We start from the raw sequence: 19,906 nt of genomic DNA on the forward strand, positions 1-19,906 counted from the left end.
GCGCTACCTTCTTGCCATCTTCAACCGCATCTTGCGCAATATTGAATTTCCGTCACAGTGGGGGAAAGTATAATCATCCGAGTGCTAAAGCCTGGCAAAAATCTGCTAGATGTGGATACCTATCTTCCTATTAGCCTCGCCAAAATTCTGTGCAATCTGCATGGAAGCATGGTGAGCCAGAAGTTATGTTGGCTCTTTGAGTCTCTGGGCCTTCTAGCTCTGTCCCAGGGTGGTTTTAGCCAAGGGCGCTACAGCACCGACAACTTGGTCCACCTTGAGTTTGCCACTCGATTCGCCTTTTCCTGGCGACAACCTTTTATTGCCATTTTTTGACCAGACGAAGGCCTACGATACCACTTGACGACACCTCATCATCGCTACTCTGTATGATTAAGGTCTCTGGGCCCGCTCCCGATTTTTATATGGAACTTCTTATCGCTCAGTATTTTCGGAATTCACGCTTGTGCTTCCCACAGTGGGCCCACATCCAAGAGGATTCATCCTGCAGAGCTCTGTTGTGAGTGTCCCACTCTTTTTAATTGCTGCTAATGATCTTGTGCTTGGACTGGCCCACTTGACTTCCCCATCTTCATCAGCTTAAGGAAAAGTGACCGACTTGGATGCTGACTGCCATACGCTGCTGCAGCTTTACAAAGCCCTCATTCAGTCCTGTATTGACTGTAGGAGCCTGGAGTATGGTTTAGCATCACTTTGCGCGTTGCAGCTCCGGTACCCTATCCACCACTGTATTCAGCTTGCTGTGGGTGTTTTCTGAACGAGTCCAGTGAACCCCCTGCTCACAGAAGCTAGCGCTCCTCCATTGCGGCTCCGGCGTCACCTACTGCTTACAAACTGTACCACCCACATTCATAGTTCTCCCCACCATCCAAATTACTGCCTCTTCTTCCCTAACACGGCGATCCATCTCCCCCAACGGCGGCCCACAATGCGGAATCCCCTTAAAGTCCATGTCCGGTCGCTTATTACTGAACTTGAAACTTTCCGTCTAGCAGCATTCCTCGGGGTCCACTTAAGTACACCTCCATGGTCCATGCTTCTGCAACAGCTTTTTCTGGACCTATTGCAAATCATATAAGGCTCATTTACACCTGAGCCCCCCTGCTGGCAATTTTTCTCTGTTCTTGGAGAATTCCATGGCTCAGAAATAGTCTACAACGATGGATCAATGGTCAACAGTCTTGTTGTCTTTGCTTATACTCACGTGGGACATCCTGAACAGCGGTCCTTGCTGGATGGCTTCACTGCAGTGTTGGTAGCCATCTACGTCGCTCTTGAGCTATAAGCTCCTGCGCCGATTAACAAGGTCATTGGCTCACCTTTGTGTTGTTTTAGGTTGTCAGCAAAACATTTCCCTATGCTTTACTTTTGGCTCCTCTGCGTTGTATTTCATCTCTTATGCAGCACATTCTAAGTATTTCTTCGTTGTCTTAGCGTGTATGTTAACATTACCGCTGCCCCCAGGGGCTCAGCATTCATTTGCTGGGTACGGGCTTGGCGACCCCGGGGTTCCTGAGCTGGGGACTGGTAAGCGTCGCCCGTCCCCTGTCACCGTAACCTCTGAGCATACTTCAGCGACCACCGTGCGGCGCGGCGGTGGAACGTTGTGTGTCTCAGGGAATGGGGATCTTGGCTTGACCGCCCGGATCGCGAGGATGGAATAAACCTCTATAAAAAAAACCTCAATCTCAAGGTGTGCTGTGCGCTGATGAGATGCATGGCTGTTGAGGTGGAACAGTCGATAGCGGGCAACCTCTGGGGAACCTGCCGCACCTCAGTTGTATAAGGCTTACCTAGGCACGCGGGGCTCTGTCTAGGTGGACTTGTAGTTCCCTAGCTGCTCGTGGGACCGAGATGGATCCTTCGAACTCCTCTTTTCTTCCTCCCAGTGGAAAGGGTGGGCTGCTGGAAGGTTCTAACACCCAGTCTCTTAAGAGGGCCCGTGCAGTCAGTCCCCCTGACTCCGGCGCTTCTTTAAACAGTCCAGTCTTAGGTAACAGAATGCATTCTGGTAATCCGAATGTGTTTCTCATTGTGAAACGCAAGGAGGGTAGTTTTGAGAAGGTTTCGCCCATCTATATACAAAAGGGATTGGAGGGAATCTGTGGCTCCTTAAAATCGGTGAAGCGCTTACGTAATGGGACCTTGCTACTGGAAACTTCCACTTCCCAGCAAGCAACTAACCTCCGGTCTGCTAAATGCCTTGGAGAGTATGCCATAGACACTGAACTGCACAGCACCTTGAACTACAGCAAAGGTGTTGTGACATGCCGGGATCTAGCTGATAGTCCCAAGGAAGAACTGCAACATGAGTGGGCTCCAGAAGGTATCGTTGATGTCCAACACATCATGAAGAGGGTTGATGGCACTCTTGTCACATCCGACTCCTTTATTCTAACCTTCAGTAGCACTAAACTTCCAGAACATGTTAAAGCTGGCTTCCTTCGCCTTAGTGTGAGGCCTTATTTCCCGGCCCCGATGCGCTGTTTCAAATGCCAGCGTTTTGGGCATACCACCCTCAGCTGTAAAGGCGAAGCGACTTGTGGAAACTGTGGTCAGGCTGCTCATGAAGGAGTTGGTTGCTCGTCTCCGGCTAAATGTATTAATTGCTCTGGGAACCACCCTGTTTGGAGTCGGGACTGCCGCATATTTTTAGAGGAACGCAAGGTCAAGGAAATAAAAACGACCGAGTGTATCCCCTATGGTGAGGCCAAGAAGATTTATAAGTCGATGCAACCTCCCACATTTGCTACATCTTTTGCATCCCTGGTACAGAAGCCTACTCCAAAAGTCGATGCCTCGACGCAGACTGAGGTGGTGAGTGTTGGCACTAACACCAGCAGCTGTCAGTGCACTTGCACCGCAGCCAGTGTTTTAGAGCCAGTAGCCCCTCCTCGAACGGCAGACAAAGGTACAGTGGCGAACTTGGTCCAGACCCTCGCGCATCCAACAGCTGAGGTTGTCCCCAAGCCCAGTGCGCCAATTACCACTCCCACATCAGCTCCCTCAAAGTCCACCAAACCACAGAAAGCTACTGTACAGCAGCAACAGCGGGTCAAATCCCGTGGTAAACCATCTGACCATGCGGATGTTGTTTTACATGAGGCATTATCTGGCTCTTCCCCAGAGTTGATGGAGTACGATGTATGTGTGGGGCACTCATCTCGTCCCACGCCTGCCCCTCCAACTGCTGCGGTCTCCCCGCCCCGTCGGAGAGACAGGATGAAGGTGCTACCCCCAACATAGATGGCTCCCATACTCCAGTGGAACTTGCAAGGGTTCAGAAAGCATGTGGAGGAACTTCGTCTACTTTCTCAGGGTAGACCACTGTGTCTCTGTCTCCAGGAGACGTATTTCCATCCATCATACTCCCCTGAGATACGAGGCTATACACTCCACAAAAAGGACGACCTGCGTGGAGAGAGAGCTAGAGGCGGCGTAGGTATTTTCGTCAGGACGGACTACCTCTCCTCGCCTCTCTCACTTACGACGACTCTACAGGCCGTCGCTGTGTCCGTGCACGTGCGTCATCCATTGACTGTATGTTCACTTTACTTGCCCCCACATGATGCTCTTGATGAAGCGGCCCTCACCGACCTTCTTACACAGCTCCCCCAGCCATTCATTATTTGTGGTGATTTTAATGCCCACAATGTGCTTTGGGGCTCTGCAATTACCTGCCCCAGGGTTAGAGCGATTGCGAGGCTTCTCCTGTCATCCTGTGCCTACTTGCCCAATGGAGGACAGAGTACTCATTTCTGCACAGCGACTGGGTCGTTCTCTGTCATTGATCTCTCGCTTTGCTCTCCAGCTCTTGCCGCCAGTGCTCACTGGGAAGTGGTCGCTGACTTGCACGGCAGTGATCATTTCCCAATCTGGATTCACCTGCCAGATGGCGTGGGCCCCGAAAGGAGACCACCATGATGGGTGCTCAGTGGAGCTGACTGGACACTTTATAGCCAGTTGGCCCAATTCGAACACTGTGCGAATGTTGAGATGTGGGTGGATCATATTACCAACACAGTCCACCACGCCGCTGCAGCGTCCATTCCACAGTCCACAGGCCACCGGAAAAGGCCACCTGTGCTTTGGTGGAGTGCTGACTGCCGCTCTGCAATCAGGACCAGGCATGCGGCTCTGCGTCAGTTCAAGTGTCGGCCGACTGCTGAGAATCTTGCAGCCTTTCGGGTGGCGAGGGCAAGATGTCGCCGCATTATTCGCGAGAACAAGAAAGGGTCGTGGCAAACGTTCCTGAACACCATTAATCGTTCCACCAAAAGTTCCATTGTGTGGGAAACCATCTGGAGAATTTCTGGCAGAGGAGGAAGGTGTCCCATAGCTGCTGTAATGACTAAGGGCACTCTCCACACGTATCTGCGAGCCATTGCCCAGAGTATGGCAGCGTATTTTTCCACAGTTACTGCAACAACCAGTCAGGATCCAGGTTTCCAGCACCATAGAGCGGTTGCTGAGAGATGTAGTCTGAACTTCCAGTCCACCTCTCATGAAGTTTACAACTGCCCATTCTCTCTGTGGGAGCTGGATTCTGCATTGTCTGGGGCTCGTGACACATCCCCTGGTCACGACAGGATCCATTACAGTATGCTATGGCACCTCACAATGCGCAACAGAGAACTCCTCCTCGCACTTTTTAATGACATTTGGGCGTCGGGTCACTTTCCTGACGCGTGGCGTGAGGCAGTTTTAATCCCTTTTTTAAAACCTGGGAAAGACCGCACGAGCCCAAGTAGCTACCGTAGTATTGCCCTCACTAGTTGCATAGGGAAGACCTTGGAGCGGATGGTCAACCGCCGCCTTGTGTGGATGTTAGAATCCCGGCAACTCCTTAGTCGCTTTCAGTGTGGGTTCAGGAGGTTTCGTTCCACCTTCGATAACCTTCCCCTCCTGGAGGCGGCTATACAACAAGCTTTCCTCCGCCGTCATCACCTTCTAGGTGTATTTTTCGACATCGAGAAGGCCTACGATACCACTTGGAGGCGTCTCATCCTGGCGCAGCTTCACGAATGGGGTTTTCGTGGTTGTCTTCCTCTTTTTATTCATTCTTTCCTTTCGCCGCGATATTTTAGATACCGAATTGGTGACGTCCTGTCTGATCGCTTTGAGCAGGAGAATGGTGTCCCTTAGGGTAGCGTTTTAAGTGTGACTCTGTTTGCCATCGCTATTAATAGCATTACGTCCATAGTGAAAAGTCCTGTCCAGTGTTCTTTGTTTGTGGATGATTTCTCTTTGTTCTGCTCTTCTTCAAGCCTTGCAACGACAACTCGTCAGTTGCAACTTACGATTAGGCGTTTCGATGACTGGGCGCAGAAGAGTGGATTTAAGCTTTCCACCGAGAAGTCTGTATGTGTTCTTTTTAACCGTTCTCGTTCGATTTTAACATTTCCTGAGTTGCGCTTGAGGGACACTATTCTTACTTTTACAGACACGGTGAGATTTCTGGGGCTCATTTTTTACTCGAGGCTCACGTGGTTACCTCATCTTAAAGACCTGAAACGGCGGTCGCATCAGGCTTTAAGTATTTTAAAATGTCTTAGCCACAGTACATGGGGAGCTGACAGGACTTGTCTGCTCCAGTTTTACAGGGCGTTTGTGCGATCTCGGCTCGATTATGGGTGCACGGTGTATGGGTCTGCGAGGCCTTCGTACTTAAAGATTTTGGACGTTGTCCACCATGAAGGGCTTCGGTTGGCCACTGGGGCATTCCGAACTAGCCCCATACCAAGCTTCTGTGCAGAGGCAGGTGAACCGCCACTTCATATGCGGCGACGGCTACTTACGGTACGCCAGGCGTATAAAACTTTGTCCACACCCTACACACCTGCATACAATACCGTTGCTCAGCTTCCTCTGGCACGGTTATTTTATAACCGGCAACGTGCGACGCAGCACTATGGGATTCGCGCACAGGATTGCCTCGCTGCGATGTCTGTGGCTGGTCTTCGTGTTTTACGTCGCGGTTGGAGCAGATCTCCACCTTGGCTCCTCCGGCGTCCCAAACTTATTTTAGATTTGACTCGTTTTAAGAGGGATGGCACGCCAGATTTTACATTCCAGTCACTGTTTTTTAACAGTTTAGATGTGCATCACGGTTTCACTGTCGTTTACAGTGATGGCTCCAAACAGGAGAATTTCCTTGGCTGTTCTGTGGTGTTCCCTGATCATGTTACCCGGATTCGCTTCCCTGCTGAATATACCGTTTTCGCAGCGGAGCTCCACGTGATCCTGAAGGCACTGAAGCAGATGCATCGTGTTCGGGGCGATCGATTTCTTCTCTGCTCCGATTCTCTTAGTGCCTTACAATCACTGCAGAACCTATACCCGACTGAGGAGATGGTCCAGCTGATACATGACCAACCGTACTTGCTCCAACAGCGGGGTAAAGAGGTATCCTTCTGCTGGGTGCCTGGTCATGTCGGCATCTGGGGCAATGAACAGGCTGATCGGGCTGCCAAGGAGGCCTGCAGGGAGCAGGCTGTGGTCCAGTGTCCTATCCCCTTGCAGTCAGTCATCGCTGCACTCCACACGAAGTGCATGGAATTGTGGGAGGACGAGTGGCTGGCGGTGACGGCCAATATATTGCGGTCGGTAAAGTCAACCACTCGGTCGTGGCGTTCCTCCTGCCGGTTGCTCAGGCGGGAAGATGTGGCCCTCACACGTCTTCGGATCGGGCACTGTCCTCTGACGCATAGCTATTTATTGCGGCGGGAGGATCCTCCGTTTTGTGATGCTTGTGGTGTGCCCATCTCTGTCCGGCGCATTTTAACAGACTGCATTTTATACCGAGATGCACGGGCAGAAGCACAAGTTGATGGGGATCTACCTTGTGTTTTAGCTAACAATGAGACGTGTGTCTAGGGTTTTTAAGTTTTGTGACGTGTCTGGACTCTGGCCTAAACTTTTAGGCTGGAGGTTTTAGTGTATTGCAGAGTGGCTGACTCCTCCCTTTTTCGTTGCGGTCAGCCAACCACTTCCATCTGCTACATTGTTTTAGCTCCCCCTACCATTTTCTTCCTGTGTTGTCCATGTTTTACTGCTGACACCCTGCTTCATCCCACGCTTCGCTGTGGGTGAGCACATTTTTCAATGATTGTTCCCAGTGTTTTATGTTCCGTTTTATGTCCATGTTCTGAGGCTTTTTCTTGTCACCCGTCTCACTATGATACTGAACGGGCGCTGAAGACCTTGCTGTCGTGCGCCCACCAAACCCTTCTACTACTACTACTACTACTACTACTACTATCTCTCTACGGGCACATACACCACATGTTGGCATGCAACATGGGGTCCTTCTCACGGTGGACGGAGGCCTTATACCACAACCGTACGCAGATCCCTGAGTATCTACGACGTTTGTACCCAGCAGGCAAAGGGGTCCAGAATATTCAGGATACATTCCGCTTGCAACGACAGGGGAAGGAGCTGTCTTTTTACTGGGTTTCAGGACACATGAGTATTCTCGGAAAGGAAAGGACGGTTCTAGCAGGCAAGGAGGTGTGTCGTGAGCCTCATTTATTTCCGTGTGCCATGCCCCTATATGCTGCAGCCTCGCTGCTGAGATATAGAATCTGGCACTGGTGGAAGATTCAGTGGCTGGAAGTGCCAGACAATAAGCTGCATCTAGTAAAACCACAACATGGCCCTACTGTTACTCCATTGAGCCTAGTTGACGGGACGAGGTCCTCCTTACTCTCCTTTGCGTAGGTCACAGTCCTCATGGTTCAAATGGCTTTGAGCACTATGAGAATTAACATCTGAGGTCATCAGTCCCCTAGAATTTAGAACTACTTAAACCTAACTAACCTAAGGACATCACACACATCCATGCCCGAGACAGGATTCGAACCTGCAACCGTAGCGGTCTCGCGGTTCCAGACTGAAGCACCTAGAACCGCATGGCCACACCGGCCGGCCAGGCCTCATGACACACGGCTTTCTGCTCAGGTGAGATGAGCTTCCAATGTCTGGTGCTTGAGGCATACAGATCACAAATGTGACACATTTTATTGAACTGTTTTTTATTTTCCGACCAGGACGTCGCAGCGGATATGCCGACGAATGTGCCCTCTCTTTTAAGTAACATTCAAACGAATGTTGTTCGCGTTTTAAATTTTTTTGAAGTATCCAACATTTTTCTCAAGAGATGGGAGATGGTTTTCATATATTAACAGAGTGACTTGCTCACCCATGTTTTTTGTAAGTGACCAGCCAATGATATTTCCCTGTGCCTTTCTTTTAGTTCTTTTGTCTTTTGCTTGAGTCTTTGTCTCATTTATAGTTACTTTTATTTTTTCTTCGTTATTTTTGGGCATATGAGATAGAGTGGTTGCATTACTGCGCAACGATTTTAGAGATTTTATCCATATTCATTTGTTTTAATGAGTATAAGGGCGCTGTGAACCTTGTCACTGTGTGCCCTTAATCTCTACGAACACACACACACACACACACACACACACACACACACACACACACACACAAACACACACACACACACACACACACACACGGGTGGAGCCACTTGTGGCGAATGTGTCAAGGCCACCTGAATTGTGTAAATTGCTCTGGTGACTACCCTGTTTGGATTATTGACCACAGTGTCTTCCTTGAAGAAAGAAAGACACAGGAGATTAAAACATCGAAACACATCCCACACGGTGAGGCCAAGAAGATCTGTAAGTCCATGCAGCCTCCCTAATTCATTCCATCTTTGCTTTGGCCCTTAAAAAGACTATTTACGCAGCCAACACTTCAACGCAAGTGGCGGTAGCTAGTGTCAGCATTTGTACCTTCGTCTTTCAGTGCTCTTGTCAAGTTGCAGTTGTTTCAGAGGCCGTAGACCTCTGGAGAACGTCAAACAAAGCCACAGCTACCATTGTAGAGCTCCCGACATATCCAAAGATTGTGTCTGGTAAAAAATCTGGCACTGCCTCTGCTGCTGCTGCTGCTGCTGCGGTGTTTCTAGGTCGTATAAAATAGTGGGAGGCTTCCACCGCAGGCGAATTCGACATGACAGTTCTGCTGCTTCTGCCTCAGACCAAATGGAATTCGAATTTAGCCCAGGGCAACCATCTTGCCCCAAGTTTGACCCTACACCTTTTGTGGGCTCCCCACCTCAGCAGAAACATGGGGTCAAAGGACAACCCCCATGACAAACAGCTCCCATTTTACAGTGGAACATGAATGGGTTTAAGAGACATGTGGAGGAACTGAAATGCCTGCCACAGGCACAACCTCTTTGCTGGTGTTTACAGAAAACAAATTTCAAAGCCACTGACTGATACAGGGCTATGCCCACCACCAAAAGGATGACCTGAATAGGGAAAGAGCTATGGGCGGCTTTGTTGTGTACAGTGACACACCACTCCTCTGCTCTCTCGTCGGGTGCTGACCAACAAGCAGTAGCTGCTGTTGCAATTCACTATCTGATCTCTGTACTTACCTCCACAGGGTGCAATAGACTCTCCTGCAGGCCTTATAGAACTAACCCCCCAACAGTTTCTCCTACCGCGTGATATCAATGCCCGTTACGTATTAAGGCTCAAGCTATACTTGCTCCAGGGGCCAATTCTTGGAGAACCTCATTACGAGTAGCCCTCCTACTTTCTCGACAGCTGCTTGGTCGTCTCAGGCATTGACATGTGCTTCCTCTTCACTGTGTACCAGCAATTTTAGACACTTTCTCCAAATTCGTTACTTTTAATGTGTGCAAGATCGCTTATAACGTCAGTGTTGATGCCCAAAAGCTAACACACACACACACACACACGCACACGCACGCAAGCACGCATGCACGCACTCCATTACAATCGTCCCAAGATAACAAGGGCGTTTGGGGTTCTTGTGAACTGTCTACTGTAATTCTTTAGTGTGGGGCACATACTGGCACAAATCCGGGGTTTTAACTGACACCACCAATGTTACTGCAGTGACCCAGATTCATTCTTGACTAAGCGTACTACGTGAAAGATTGCACTCCTCCTCCTGTTTTTAAGATGATATTTTCCGACATTTTAAATGAGTATCTTGACTATGTAAGTGTATTTTCGGGTGGATCTAAACTGGGAGACTCCGTTGGTTGGTCGTTCGTTTTCCTGGATCGTGTCCTCAAGACTCGGTTGCCTTTGGAGTTGTCTATATACGATGCCGAACTATTGGCCATCATGAGGGCACTGGTGCATGCAAGATGTGCCATACCAGCTAAATTCCTCTTTTCCGACACCCTGAATGCCCTTCAGTCTTTGCAACGTTTGTATGCAGCTGATAAATTTGTCCAGGATGTCGGGAACGCCCTCCTCTGGATACAAAGTCTCAGAAATGAGGTATCGGGGTACACGGGCAATGCAGCGAATGAAAGGGTCGATGTAGCGGCCAAGAAGGCATGTCGTGTTCTTCGGTTAGGTGAGTGTGCCATTCCCCTGCACGCTATCGTATCACAGTTGAGGTACAGAGACATACGTCAGTGGGAAGACGAATAGCTAGAAGTAACAGACAACAAGACCCGCCCAGTTAACCCCACAACACAGTCGCGCCACATCTGCTTCCACACACGCAGACAGCAGTAGGTTCTCCTTAGCCGTCTTCAAATAGCCCTATGACACCTGGCCTCTTGCTGTGGCGAGGGGACCCTCCAGTGTGTGATGGTTGTGGCTTGCAGATCACTGTGCGCTTCATTTTACTAGACTGTGTTTATTTTCGGACCAGAGGGCGATGACAGATTTATCGGCACGTGTGCCCTATATTTTAAGTGACACTGAAAAGAATGTGGTGATAGATTTAAGATTTTGTGATGTGTCCAAATTGTTATTAAAAAACTGCCGAGGAGTTTTTAACATGTTACAGGGAGAAACGGTACAGGGAGTACGCTTGCCGAACGGAAAACATAATCCCAGTTGATGTATGGGCAGTTGATCAGCTGATTGTAGAGCTGCAATATTATGTGACATGAGTTTTCTTTTCTCTCTTGTCGCCTTTTAAGTAAATAACGCAACTGATGGAGAGATTCACTAAGGGTTTTCTTTCAATAGCTTTTGCCTCGTGTCACACTTGCTCATGCCCTCTGTACCTTTCGCAGCATGTACGAGGGCATGGGATTTAGGAAGGTGAAGATCTGTTCAAAGATGCAGTAGACTTCTCAAATGATAAACTACATAAGCTAGACCTAGGATTACTAGAGAGACTTCAGAGAAATCTGTTCTGAGGAGTGAAGAGGGCGGGGGCTGGCCTTCAGCCAATAGGAACGTTGCAGTTGAAATAAGGGCCGTGTTGTCTGGTAGGTAGCTAAGCTGGGGCGCTGCTAGCTGGGACAAGCTGGGGGCAGGACGTACCTGTGGAGGCGCTCCGTCTGGATGACGGTAAGATGTAAAAATTCGGTATATCGCCACTGATACAGTCCGCGATGTGTTTCTTAAGTTTTTCGTGGCGACAGGTATATGTAATGGTTTCGTAATCTTGATTATTTAGGCTGAATAGAGAACTTCGTGGGTATTAGCTGTAGCGGTTTTCTTTTAGAATGAGCCATCAACTCCATATGTTACATCATGAATGGTAGAGGCTAAAACGTTTTTCATTTCGTCAACGGGTAGGTATATTAATTCCGGGGTACGATTTTGTAGGGCATAATAACTTTTGCGAGTAGCTATCTTTGTAACGTAGACGTTAGCACATGTTCGCGGCAGTTCCATGTGGCCCCCTCTATGAGAGAAATGAAGTGTTTTGTGACCAGAAAAGAGTAGAAAATGCTTTATAATCGTAATAGAAGCCGGAACGCGTTATTTGTTTTACTAATTTGTAAATTTCGGCTGTTTTCTTTCTGTCTTACTTTCGTGCCATGTGTACGCGCATAGAATGAACAAGCAACCGGCCGGTGTGGCCGTGCGGTTAAAGGCGCTTCAGTCTGGAACCGCGAGACCGCTACGGTCGCAGGTTCGAATCCTGCCTCGGGCATGGATGTGTGTGATGTCCTTAGGTTAGTTAGGTTTAAGTAGTTCTAAGTTCTAGGGGACTGATGACCACAGATGTTAAGTCCCATAGTGCTCAGAGCCATTTGAACCATTTGAACAAGCGCCGTAGCAACTACAGCATCTGCTTTTTGCAATGTTTAATCACGTTGCAGAATTAATTTATTTATTCCGAATAAATGGAAGTATGTTTCGCGTAATTAACGTTGATTTTCTGTGTTTTAACGCTTTCGATGTTTTGTGCTGGGACTACGTGGTGTGTGTGAATATATTTTTGGCGTATGTGAAATAGGAAGATATTAGAGCAATGTTTCATAGCTCTTTAAGAGCAGTTGCCTGAGAGTTAATTTTGTGAATACTAAGGTACAGTGTCTAGGTGTTTGTGACAGCCGTGTGAATGGTAATGATCTGCATACTCCCGTATCTCCTATGTTTCGCATGCAGTCAGATCTAATTAACACTCTCCCACTGAAAATGATTGGTGGAACTTTGTTGCTATTTTTTAAAGAGACAACACGGCTTTGACCGCTCCCATCAGTGCTTATTTGAATTTGATAGGTGAAGACCTATCACGTCATTCTCAATGATCCATATTACGTCAATCAATTCTGTAATTAGTTAACGTCCCCTCATGGCTCGCCTCTCGAGCGCAGATGAGTACCGCGTGGACTCAGGCCTTTCAGTGCGTAACTTGCGAACCCTGTGTGCTCCTGCTTTGGCTTTAATTTATGTAGCAGTGATGTTCTGCGTAATACTTCATTATACCTCAGCATGTCGATGCATGGTCTCTATTGAGGTCGAAATTGAATGTGACAGTGAAGTCGTCTGGTCGCGTATAACAGATGTAGATGAAATTAATTGTTGGATGTTTTTACCGGCCACCCAATTCCGCTGTGGTAGTTTTAGTGTCTGCGGTCAAAATCGCGTAGATACTCAGCTCTTGCAATATTAGGTGGAGGTGACTTTAATCTGCCGAGTACAGACTGGGAGGTCTGTGGCTTCATTGCGGGGGTTACAAACAAACATTCGAAATTCTTTGGTAAATTATTTCTGAAAATTGTCTTGAGCAGCTATCTCGGCAGCCCACACGCAATGTAAATGTCTTAGACCTTGTAGCCGCAAACAGGCCGGACCTTATCGACACTGTCAGTGTAGAAACGGGGATTAGCGATCATGATGTCACTCTTAGCATTTGCGATTAAGTAAGTTAATAAATCAGCGAAGAAGGTTAGGAGAGTGTTTCTGCTAGATAGAGCAGATAAGCAGTTAAATAACATCTTACTTAGACAGTGAACTGGCAACACTTAGTACCAGTGAGATAGATGAAGAGGAATTATGGGCAAAGTTTAAGCAGATTGTAAATCGTGGTCTGGAGAGTTATGTGCCTAGTAAGTGGATAAAGGATGGAAAGGACCCACCATGGTTTGAAAATAAATTCGTAAGATGCTGGGGAGGCATATTCTATTGCACTCCAGGTTCAAAAGGGGACGCACAAACGACGACAAGCGAATAGAGATTCGTCCGTATGTGAAAAGATCTATGCGCGAAGGGTACAAAAACTACACCATCAACATTAGCAAAAGATATGGCAGACAACCCCAGAAAATTCTGGTCATGTGTAAAATCGCCAAGAGGGTCTAAGGCGTCCATTCAGTCCCTTGTTGACCAGTCTGGAGTGGCAATAGAAGATAGCAAAACGAAAGCCGAAGTTTCAAATTTCACGTTCAAGAAATCGTTCACGCAGGAGAATCGTAGAGAAATACTGTCAATTGACCATCGGACATGCTCTCATATTGACGACAGAAATAAGCTTACCTGGAGTAGAGAAGCAACTTAATATTTGAAAACAAATAAATCACCAGGTCCGAATGGAATCCTAATTCGATTTTACAAACTGTACGCTACGGCACTGGCCCCTTACCTTGCCTGCATTTACCGTGAATTCCTCGCCCAGCTCTAAGTACCAGGCGAATGGAGGGAAACGCAGGTGACTCCAGTATACAAGAAAAGTAAAAGAACGGACCCGCACAATTACAGAACAATATTACTAACTTCCGTTTGCTGGAGAATTCTTGATCATATTCTCAGTTTGAATGTAATGAACATTCTTGGGACTGCGAAGCTTGTATCCAAGATTCAGCATAGTTTTAGAAAGCATCGCTGATGCGAAACTCTGCTTGTTTTTTTCTCACATGATATACTGAGAACAAGAGGCTACAGGCAGATTCCATATTTCTAGATTTCCGGAAAGCATTTGACACGGTGCCCCACTACAGGCTATTAACGAAGGTAACGAGCGTACGGAGTAATTTCACAGATATGCGAGTGGCTCGAAACTTCTTAAATGATAGAATCCAGTATTTTGTGATCAACGGCGAGTGTTCATGAGAGACGAAATTATCGTCAGGAGTGCCCTAGGGAACTGGAAAGTCCGGCAGGACCGCTGTGGTTCCCTATACATGTAAATGATTTGGCGAGCAGGGTGGGTAGCAATCTGCGGTTGTATGCTGATAATACTGTGGTATACGGTAAGATGTCGAAGTTGAGTGGCAGTAGGAAGATACAAGACGACTTAGATAAAATTTCCAGTTGGTGTGATGAATGACAGCTACCCCCAAATGTGGAAAAAATTTACATTAATGTGGGTGAGTAGGAAGAACAAACCCATAATGTTCGTCTACAGTATTACTAGCGTTCTTCTTGACACAAAAAATGGCTCTTAGCACTATGCGACTTAACGTCTGAGGCCATCAGTCCCCTAGAACTTAGAACTACTTAAACCTAACTAACCTAAGGACATCACGCACATCCATGCCCGAGGCAGAATTCGAGCCTGTGACCGTAGCGGTCGCACGGTTCCAGACTGTAGCGCCTACAACCGCTCGGCCACTTCGGCCGGCTGCTTGACACAGTCAAGTCGTTTAAATATCTGGGCGTAACTTTGCAAAGTGATATGAAGTGGAACGAGCGTGTGAGTCCTGTTGTAGGGAAGGCAAATAGTCGACTTCGGTTCAGTGACAGACGTTTAGGAAAGGGCGGTTCACCTGTAAAGGAGACAGCATATAGGATGCTGATGTGTCCAATGCTTGAGTACTGCTCTAGTGTTTGGGATCCGTACCAGGACAGACTGAAGGAAGACATCGAAGCAATTCAGAGGAGGGCTGCTACATTTGCTACCGGTAGGTTCGAACAAAACCGCTAATGAGATGCTTCGGGAACTCAAATGGGAAACCCTGGAGGAAAGGCGGCGTTCTTTTCGAGAAACACTTGACAAAATTTAGAGAACCGGCATTTGAAGATGACTGCCGAACAATTCTGCTCCCGCCTACATGCATCGTGCGTAAGGACCAGGAAGATAAGATACTAGAAATTAGGGCTTATATGGAAGCGTACAGACAGTCTTTTTTCCTTCGCTCTATTCGCGAATGGAACAGGATGAGAAATGACAAGTAGTACAGGATACCCTTCGCCACACGCCTTACGGTGCGTAGATGTAGATGGGAATGTTGTCCTCTAGAGAGAAGGAGAAGTAATCCCTCCCGATCTCCTTATAGTGTGACCAATGATACTGCAACCTTAAGAGAACAGTTAGAAATTTTATCATGTAAGTTATCACAATCTATGCAGATGAGTCGAGAGCATTTTCTAATATGCGATAAATTTTCTCTTACGTTAAAATATATGATGGAAATGCAGACAAATTCCTCCGATATCCCAATTACTGGATGATAAATTTCATTTCACAGCTAGAAAATTGTAGGAGCCCCTGTATAGCAATCTTAAACTGATGATAAATTAGTCACCCCGGCCTTGACAGTTCAGTACACATTTGTTGTCAGATTTGCGTAAAGCAAGTGACAACCGCCCCCCCCCCCCCCAATGCTAAGTAAGCGGGTTTCCTGTGGGTGTCGTTGCATTAAGTAGCCCTTTGACCGTAGTTAAAATTAAAACCTTTGTGTTTAATCACGAAACAGAAAGAAATATTGACGCACATTTCACATCATCATCTAGCAGGTATAATACAGTGCCATAATATTAAAAACCCTTAGTTCAGCCAAGGTACTCTCTCAATTCATTCATGTGTAACAGCATAAATCATAAATGACAGCTAAAAAAAGCATACGGTAATCTGGCAAGGGTGACAGGCTCACGTATGTTTTTTGTAAGTGGTCAGTCAGTCACATATCCCGATGCCTTCGTTTCACTTCTACTGCTGTTTTATTTTTATTTCAATGCAAGGATGTCTTAAGGCATGTGAGATAGAGTGGTTGTGTGAGTGATTTCGAGACAGGTGGAAGTGACTGCACGAGTTTCGTTTTATAGGTGATGACAATTTTCGTAACGCGACATACTCCTCCTTTGGATTTGGGAGCTAGAAGAGGCTCGAGGTATTCCTGCTGCCCTACGAGGCAACTGAAAGGAATCTCCTGCTTTCTAGCCTAATAAGCTATGGTCCCCTTTCACGGACTGCCCTCTACACTCTAAAAGTTCTTCTAAAGTGTTGGCCACTTGGGGAAGGACACCTTAGATAGTGCAGGGGGTGCAGATACGACGCCAAGACGATAAAGAGTGCCAAGGTCTAAGGACACAGAGGGCTGATGGTGCACCACGTAAGGTGTCCCTCCCCAAAAGGCTCGTACTTCTGTTGAATTTGGAAAAATCGAGGTCAAACCCGAATGGGGACCATCACATTAAAGGCCGAAACAGTTGAGACTCCTTTTAGTCGCCTTTTACGACAGGCAGGAATACCGCGGGCCTATTCTTACCCCCGAACCTGCAGGGGGTTTAGATAGTGCATCAGTTATGCATTGTGCACTGAAACCTCTGCAACTCCACCAGTATTCCAGCTCTTTGGGCGAGGTCAGTTACAGGACACGTCGTCTACATCCATTGTCCACTGTTTTCCTGTGCACTTATGATAATTGATAATGATGGATATTTTCACACCTGGTGTCCAGTGCGGTAGACAGTCCGTCACAGTGGGATCGTCTTGTACCCCCATCGTTGTAGCACCCTGCCAACGCATGGATCACACTGATGAGGCCTGAGTTCCCAATTCTCCACACATCCCATCTTCTCGCGGCATCCGGACTCTCGGCACAGGCCATCACGCCAGTTCGCCTTTGCCGTGGCTTGGTGGCGCCTGTGAGGACAGCGCCAGATCGGAGTGGGTGGCATCAGGGTGGATGACACGCTCTAAAGGAGACCAAGTCATCTTCTGTAGATAACCAAATGGCTTCAACAGTCTCTAAGAAAGGCAAGGTAGACGTCAACTCTGAGACATGCGACCCCAAATCGTTCTCTTCCCTCGCTACACGATGGGAGGAATGTAGGGCTATGACCAAAGTGAGCCGTATTCACCTCGATAGTTTGCAGCAGAAATGATGGGGATTCCTTTCTGGCTAGAAAGCCTCTGTTTTTATTGTAAACCTGGAGAACACGTTTGGGGAAGTGGCGGCGCTGTGCAAAATGTGAAATGGGCCAGACCTGATTCCATCTGGTGCGTCTATAGGGAACCAAAAGATAATAGAGTTTCTATCAGAACCTCCATCTTGGCCTTTGAGGGTGCTTCATTACCTGAAAATGTCAATCTAATGCTATACGATGTGATGTAAAACCTCACATCACTCCCCCTACGTGGTGCTTTAAGAGCTGGAAATTCGGGCACATGTCCTCCCAGTGCAATTCCAGCGCCACACGTACAGACTGCAGACACCTACTACATCTGACTGCTTTACGTGTCCCTCCTCCCACCTGTAGACCTATGTAGAGCAACACTCCCATTGCTCACCGGAATGTACAGTGCTCCTAAAGCACTGAAAAATTATGGAGTGCAATAACCTGGATAGGCTGATATACCGAGAGGCTAAACATAGAAACGAAAGGGTGAATCCCATTTGGATCCTATTCTCCTACACTGCAGCTGCAAAAATGTCGACCTCACTGGCGAAGGAAGCTCCCTTGACTAAGCCTCCTACAATAAGCCCTCAGGGCTGCCCAACTACAACCTCCTCTTGGTGATTTGTGGGCACCTCGTCTTCCGTTGCTCCCAAAGCATCCTCCGCCCCCCCCCCCCCAAAAAAAAAAAACAGGGGCATAGGTCCCCACCTGCTAGCTGGAGCAGTAGCAGTCTGCTATGGCTCCTCTCACACCGAAGGGGACCCTTGGGACTATCTTGCAAGGTGTCTCCCTGTGCAAAAGGCTGAAAGAGCCACAAGTTGCTCGTCGAAGGGCTTCATGATTTTCGTCTGTACCTGAAGCTACTTCACAGAAGCCCTCTTAGCAAGCCCATAAATAGTAGCGAGAGAGCAAACAGCCGAAGAAGAAGACTGTTAAGAAATGTGCTGCACTGGAGGCCACCACACCACAACCCCGTATCAGTTCCACTCCTGAGGACGAGATGGAAATTTTTAACATCCCCTGAGGACCTAAATCTCGCTGACGCCTCAGACGGAATGGAAATGGATACCAATACCCAACCGGTAGCAGTAGGTGACCGCGAGGCGTAAACTGCCTCCTTGGCCCCTTCATACCTCCTCGCACTACAAAAAGGGAATTGCGGCAGTTTTTTCCACCACCTGGTTGATCTGCGACAGCTAATTTGCCTCAACACATGCTTTCTGCATTGCCCTTCAAGAAACCTGGATTCCAGGAATGCAGACCCCTGCCCTTCGTGGTTGTTGAGTATATTACACAAATCGTGGTGACTATAACAGGGTGTCAGGTTGTAATGGTACATGAGAGAGATAGGGAGGTTGTGCAGAACATATTGTAGTAAGAGATATGTAAATTGGATTGAATATGTAAATGATTTCGAAGACATAATGAACAGTTTGCAACATACATCCACTGGCTTTTCATCATTCGATATTATGTTTAACAAAAGACCCACTAGCTTTATTACTGATCACATAGACTTTCCAGGAGAGAGAACAAATTGTAAAACACAATAAAAAAACAAGCAAATTACAGAATGAAAAGACACGATGCAAAAGGCAGGTTTTCACACTTTAATATTGATGATTTGGTTTTGGTTAAAATGAAAGAAAAATCTAAACTTATGAATTCAGAATTAAAGAAATTTTTTGACATTTATATAGGACCATTTGAGGTGAAAGAAAATCCTCACCCAAATGCTTACAGATTGATCTATCCAAAGTTGAGGAAATTATTTGGTTTGAGGAATGTAACTGAATTGAAACCTTATAAGTCTGATACCTAGAATGAAATTTGCGAATCTCAATAACCTGGGATACAAGGAAAATTTTTCACATTTTATATTGTTTATGAAGCTTGTTTCCTATCATGTGATATGGAAACTATATATGGTACTAAAGCTTACTTAATGTAATTTTATTTTGATGACATGTAATATACATGCTATTCATTGAATATATGGCTACATGTAAGAAAATATTTTGATGGTTGCTTCTGCCCTTTTGTTTTTCTTGTGTGATATGATATGTGCTATTGTAGTTGTAGTTTACTCATGTTAGTTATTAGACATTTTGGTGAACATTTTGACATTTATATTTTGTGCTTACTATTGTTTAAAAATACTCCTGAAGTGTTAGTAGTGTGACTTGTTAAGGAAGTTGTGTGGTGAGTAGTGGAGTCATGAACAATTACTCATTTTGGTAACATAATGTTTATGGATGAGCCTATTATATATACATGCTAAAATTTTCTTCATGTCCTGATGTCATTTATGCTGAAAATACTTTATTGCAGTTATTATATTTACTGAGCCTATATGTTGGAAAAGACTGAAATTGGAATATTATGAACAGGCTATGCCTGCTTATTTGCCCACTTGACAGTTGGGATGTATGAAATTGAGAACTTTCTACACTGTGGAATTAAATCATTCTTATGTCAATTGGTCAACTGGTCAACCATTCTGTGTGCCT

The sequence above is a fragment of the Schistocerca serialis genome, chromosome 9, assembly GCF_023864345.2.
Source record: "Schistocerca serialis cubense isolate TAMUIC-IGC-003099 chromosome 9, iqSchSeri2.2, whole genome shotgun sequence".
Classification (NCBI taxonomy): Eukaryota; Metazoa; Arthropoda; class Insecta; order Orthoptera; family Acrididae; genus Schistocerca; species Schistocerca serialis.